Genomic DNA, 6724 nt, shown 5'->3' on the forward strand with positions numbered 1-6724 from the left:
TGTTCATCATATTTGTCAAAAGTCTTATTTCCAGCATGATTTACATTCCTCCTTAAAGACTTTCTAAGCTAGGCTGCCCTAACCTCAAAACAGTTGAAATAACCCAGAAGTGTGCGCAGTGGCAAGGGGGTGCTGAGGCAATATTGTAATCTTGTTTCCAACCTGGCTTTTTCTGCATTTCTGTTTTGCCTGTGCGTTTACAAAAAAGGTAAAGTTTTACATTTCAAAAAGCCCTTCCAAAGGTATTACACCTATTAACCTCAGAGCAAGATAAACCAAACCTTGAATATATGCGCCTATAACTGTTCACACACCGCTCTAAAGTCTGTTACAACTTCTTTGTAAAGAAAACAAATCTCACACAAGAATGCTCATCCTGTTAAACAGTATGTGGAAGACTTGGGGATGGTTTTTAAATAAAAGCTGCTAGCACAGCAGATGCACCATTACTGCTGTTTGGTGGGGTGGGGGGGTTGTTCATTTTAGGTACAGCAGCTTTCTGCTGCCTTCACAGCCCTCCCAGTTCTGGAGTTGTTGTGAGCAGCTCTAACAGCTGCTTCACTGTACAGAGGACCCTGAAACTCCATAATACAGTCCCCCAAGTCAGCAGGATACTCCAGAACCTGCAGAGAACAGCAGCTTCCATTACTTCTAAACACTCATCCATAAAATGACCCAAGACCCTCAAAAAGCAGCAGAAATGAGAATCCACAAAAAACCCTGCTTCAGTGGGATGAGGAGGTTGCATCCAGCATTAAGGTGTAGGGACTGAGCTTTCCCAGAAGAAATACATCCCCACGGGGCTACAATAGCATGGAAATAATAATACGCCAATATTCCAATTCCAACAACAACATTGGAAAACACTGAGTTTGCCAAAGCTGATTCATGTGTCTATGTGGGGGGGGAAAAAGGTGATTTTAACACATCTTGTTCCTGCCTCCTGTTTCTCTCAGCTTCTTTGAATTTCAAAATTCAAATGCTATAATTGGAGCCGAGTGAAAAACAGAATTTCTGTCATATGAGAAACTGACATTTTGGCATGTTTTTACACTGAATCAGAACCAAAAAAAAAAAAATATCTAAAATTTCTCATGAAGGGACAATCCAAAAAAATCCAGTTTTGAACCCATCCGTATTGATACATTTAAACATTTTGTTTTGAGAATTTCAAAGCAATGTAACAAATTAAATCCTGCTAAAGTGTATCAACATTTTATGTGAAGAATCCAAACAAACATGGAAACAAGAATTCTACCTTTTCAGAGCAAAACAAAAATGTTCCTCAGTTGAAAATATCTGTGCAATTGATACCTCAGTAAGACATGCTGATTTTGATGGAACTGCATTTTCTGTCAGAAAATTGTTCCATTAGAAATTTTGATTAGCTTTCTTGCAATATAAACATGTTTGTTTTACACATGCCTAGGAGCAAATGTCACTTTGCAATATTTTCATTGGTTAGGTGCCTCCCCATAAATATGAGGATATTCCACTGAGTCTGCCTTGGTTTCTCCACATTCCCCCCTCCCCATGCAGAACATGTACATTTATCATCTGATTAAAAACATTATTTATCTTTATATAAAAACATATATTTCCTAACAAGCCAAGACATTTATAAATAACTTATAATACTACAGCTGAGTGCTAAACATCATGATTTAGGATGAAAGAAAAAACCTTTCTGATCATTGTCCTTTAGTATTTCAAAGCCCATTTTTCATGTTTATTTGCTGTCACTGGTGATAAGTGATTGCCTTGCTGTATTGCATTTCCTCTGCAATGGTGAGTTGTTTGCAAAAGGAATGGAGCACAAGCTGTCACATCAAAGAGAAAAGACTAAAACCCACCAGGAGGTGAAGCAGGGGTTTATTGTCTTTTGCCCTGGGTTTTGACAGTTAATTAGCTCTCATCCAATTTATGCTTGTGTGGCAGCTACACCAGGGTCAACAGCAACAACTCCAAGGTGAGGCAAATGCAAAGGATACAAGACAGGAAAACCTGCTATGGAGCCCCAGGAAAGCAAAGGGCTTCATCTTTCGCCCCCAGCCACGACTGATGGACTCGTTCCCTAATGAAGCCTTTGACTTGTTTATTTTTTCCCCTCACTGCACGGAGGCTTCTTCTGACAGCTTTGGGCACTGAGGAATTGCCAAAGCGCTACTAAATTAAGCAGTCAGCATAGTAGCATCTGTGGAAGAATGCCATCCCTTCAACTTGCTTTGTGTCAGCTGCCTTGGGAAGAGGAAGAAGATGTCAACGAGGAGGTGGTAATGAAGGGCTTCACTGAGAGCCGTGGTGCTCAACGGGGCTGGACTTCACTGTCTGCCCTTCAGGATATTTATCGCTTCTCGGCCATCTCTTCTGGCATCCAAATATCTTTCAAGACTTTGCAAAGCAACTGTGTTTCCCCTCTCATTACCTGTTGCTCTTTCTGCCGCTTTAGTGGGTTTTGCCACCTCCACTTTTTTTTCTCCAACTGCCAGTTTGAAACCCTGCGTGCAGGGAGCAAGCAGTGCCCAAGCTATGGTCCTGGGGCAGGAGCAGGAAAGCAGTATTTTCACACCATGGGATAAAACCTTTGATCAAATCACATGCCTTAGCTGCAGTAAATGCTTAACCCCTGGAAGACTGCTGCCCCATTTGATCCCTAGTGAAATGCAGCAAGGCCTCACCTCCAGAAAGAGAGACTGGATCAACTTAGAGGTTAGGTAAATGTCTCAGGGGAATGTAACAGACAGTAGCACTGGAAAAAGAATTGGAAATTAGATGCAAATTCACTTTATATTAAACATCCACTGAATGGGAATGTCTAGATATAACTGAACCAGTCGAGGCTCAGACTGGAGAACCAGCCTTGAGTACTACAGAACTCCTTGGCAATGCCTAAGATGTGCCCCATTTCCAAGTGAAATCTTCATACATTGTAGAAAGTACCTGCTGCCTCAAAAAATAGTTTCTTTTCTAGTCTTACCTGTTCAGACCTTACCCAAGCAGAGCTAGGCAGTTTCTAGGTACACAGGAAGCATCATTCCTACAGAGACACTCCTAAAGAGACAGCCTCATTTAGCCACGTTAAACATGGAAAGCACTGCAGTAAAACCAGCACTGGCACAATATCCAGAGTCCTGTCTCAACACCGCACTTTCCCTGTGATAGCACCTGATGGGATCCAGTGGCTGAATCAGGGCTTCCTGCCCCATGCTCCCATGATGGCATTCTATAGGTGCATCCTGTCAATGATGCCACAGTCCTTTATATCCTCTTTGTAAAATACATTGAGAAGTCACCAGCAAATTGTAAGCCTGAAGCACGGAATTATCAAACTTTTTCTATTGAAGTCAATTCTGGGGAAATTTCCCCTAAGTGAGCCAGTCTGTAACAGGAGTCACCACAAGCAAACACTGAGCTACCAAAAACAGTGGTCACCCTTCTGCTCGCAGCCTCCAGAGGCAGGCTGTGATTTAACCGCTAGTGAGATGCAGCAATGAGCGCATACAAATCATCTGCAGGAACTGAGCCTGGGTCTCAAGGATAGAAAAGGCTGAGAGATTCCAGCTGAGCTGAAAAGCCCATCCCCAAAAATTGGGCCAGCAACAGCAGGGGAGCCAACACCTTGTCCTAATCTCCTTGGACATACCAATAGAGCCACGTAGATCCCCTGCTACCAAGTGAGGCACAGCCACCTCCGTCATTTCCCCTCTGAGAGCCCATGGCTGAAGTGACAGGGAGGGACCTCTGTTTTATTAGCGTTTTCAACTCAAGTTCACCGAGTACAATTTCAGATTCATCACCCGGGAGCCTAAGTTAGGAGCCTCGTCACCCCTCTCTCTCCCCATTGACAATGGGGACTCAGAGGTCCCTCTGCAGGGCCCAAACCTGTCACCCTCTCAAAGCACAAATGCCTCTCTCCTCTGACTACAAGGAGCTGAGACCCACCTCATCTGAGCACCTACAGCTAGCTGGGATGATTCTAGCTCCTGCAGCCTATTTCTAACATCATCTGGCATAACTTTCTATTATGCAAAAAACCACAATGCTATCTTAATGAAGGACAAGTGTTAATACAAATTGTATGAAAGCGGTCTCATGAGATGCATGCAGCAAACTAAACAACAGACTAAACTTAGCCCGTGAGCTTGTGGCTTTGTGTTTCTCTCAGCTGTGAGTCATTGTGTGGGGCAGAAAACTGCCTTCCTCCCCCAAAATATCACGGAAAGTAAGCAATGCCTCACGTTACAGTAAGAGAGGCTCTACGCAGCAGGGGCCAGAATTGTGTTACTCGCAGGGAGCCTGAAGACTTGGCAACGTCGTGGCCAAATCTGTCAATTATGTTTCACACAGGCCATTGAGCAACCAGCAGAAGAGAATAATTTTCAGCCAGTCCTGATCCAGCAAGGTTCAGATTAGAAATAGGATAAAGACGCTTTCAATTCAAGGTCACCTACCTCCTTTCTCTTAGGTTCCTTGAAAGCCTCGTTCCAATCTCCTCCCTTGCCATCGTAAACGTTGTGCACAGCACAGGTCCTTTCCCCGCGGTGACATGATCTGTGACTGCTGCCTCAGGACTTGGATGCACTGCCTGGGAAAGCTGCCAGCCGGACAAGGGAAGCGAGCACCTCTCGCAGATTAGCAATGAGTCCAAACAAGCCTTTCTTCTGCACAAATTTGGAAGTTTGAGAGTTTCAGCATGTACGCTAAACACTTCCCAGCAGATTTAACAAATTTGCATTGGCAAACATTCAGTGATTCAGCTCAGGTCTCCCTCACCTTCAAAAATATCCACATCAGGTACCCTGGTGTGTGTTTCCTGAGCCTGTAAAGCACCATGACTCACCGCACTGCTTTAACTCAGGTACTGCATCTGTTTTGCAGTGCGAGCATTAAAAAAATAAGGTACTGAATAGTCAACTCAAAGGGAAGACAAATCAGAAACCCTGAAACTGAGTCTTCTGCTTTGATCAGGAGATAGTTTCCTCTGTATACGCTTCTCTTAGCAAAGGAAAACAAGTTCCTTAATACCAGCTCCAGGATGTAATGCATAATCATGAAGAGACAGCCACCAGTGAGTGGTAAGAAATACACGTATATGCAGCTTGACAGTAGCTTTCCACGTGTTTAATATCCAAGCATACCAACTACTGCCTACTTTGGGACAGTGAGCCATGACTGGGGCCACAAGACATGGGCCCTCATGCGCCCTCCCTGCACCAGCAGTTAATCATAAAGCACAAGGAGCCAGAAAAGTCTCAAATGCCGTGACCAAGGCAGGTGCTGGGCTCTGCAGGAGAGAGTCCCCATCGCATAATGGAGGAGAAGGACCGTGTCTTGTCTGAAGTGTTGGAAGACCAATCAGGGCAGGATTAGTACCCACTCCAGGCTTTTTCCTAGTTTTTTTTTGTATTAATTTCCCCCAGGCCACACCTGTGAGGAGCACCAGACACTCCTCCACCATCTCTCACTGAGGATTATCTATGCTTCTTTCAGATTTACAGAGGATGCATGGGGGGAGCAGAAACTTGAAACAAATCACAGCACTTTTCCACCCTCTCCATTAAAAGAACTTTTTCAAATATCTGTGGGCAGATGCTGCTGCTCAAAGGACCTGAACACAGGACAGCCAAGACCCCCAGCACACAATGACCTGTTTTGAATGTCTATTTACCTTTGGGAAGAACACAGTGAGGCTTTTGAGAATGGATTACAGAAGGTAAAACTTCTAAAGGAGGATCAATATTTGGACATCAAGTACATCTCCATTTCAAAACCATACCAAGAAGAACATTTTTGACATGTGCATGCATATCTTTTGTCAACGGGGCTGTAAGTCAGACTCATGAGAGAGGGTTCATGAGGTTTTTTTGAGCTACCCTCAACCCAATATTTTACAAACATCGCCTTTCATTTTTGACTGTGCTGCAAGTCCATTATGGATAAGGAAAGTAGTCTTAAAACACAATTAAGAGCTGGAGTCACAAGGTCACAGCCTTGCAGCTACGAAACAATGACCTCAGCGCAAGGAATAGATGGAAGATACACTAATACCCATTAAAGAGGGAAGCTGGCAAATAATGCTTTCTAAATCATTTAAATTTGCAGCATGCTGAGCTGAGGGTGCGTGAGGCTGGAGGGGAGCTGAAGTAGCCGTGCCAATAGATTTATCTGCTCCCTGAGGCTCGAGAGGCACCCTGCTGGCAGAGGCACTAGCGAGCTGGATGAGCGCTGTGTGTCTAAACGTGCACAGAAACACACACAATTTTTGGTCTCATCGCCAAGGGACTAGAGGAGCTTTCTGCTGGGGCCTCCCTGCTGACACAAAGCAGCCTGGTTCACACAGACCAGGCATAGCTTTAGTTTCAGGATGTCACAGTTCCAAAGCAGCCCTCAGGAGATGCTTTATTGAAAAGTTTGTCCCAAGCCTTTACTCATACCTGCATCTTTTGTGCCTTCCTAGTGCTACAGAGGAGCTCAGAGCTCCCACAAGCTCTCAAGTACCCTCTGCACAGAAGTTACAACACGAGATCGTCAAGGGCATCACTTTTCTGGCAGGCTCTTCTCCTCCCTCCCCCCAGTTTCAAAGCCCTTGCCTTTTGAGCAAGTGCAAAGCTTTCAGCTTTTGAGCAGTCATTGCAAAAAAGCCGATGCAACCTGTGGGAGGAAGAGATGTCAGAGGAGAAGCAGTTGAGCAGGGGAAAGAGTCACTGTTCACCACAGGTCTGCT

The 6724-nt window shown here is 44.6% G+C and overlaps 1 long non-coding RNA gene across 1 annotated transcript in view; it reads right to left on the minus strand.

Moving 5' to 3' along the window:
• The window catches only part of LOC128147519 (uncharacterized), an 84549-nt gene extending 79701 nt beyond the window's left edge, over nucleotides 1-4848 (minus strand). The window contains exon 1 of the long non-coding RNA XR_008237038.1: nucleotides 4452-4848. This is a non-coding gene — a long non-coding RNA (uncharacterized LOC128147519). The remainder of the gene's footprint in view (nucleotides 1-4451) is intronic.
• Between the last annotated feature and the right edge of the window lie 1876 nt (nucleotides 4849-6724).

Source organism: Harpia harpyja, chromosome 10, assembly GCF_026419915.1.
Source record: "Harpia harpyja isolate bHarHar1 chromosome 10, bHarHar1 primary haplotype, whole genome shotgun sequence".
Classification (NCBI taxonomy): Eukaryota; Metazoa; Chordata; class Aves; order Accipitriformes; family Accipitridae; genus Harpia; species Harpia harpyja.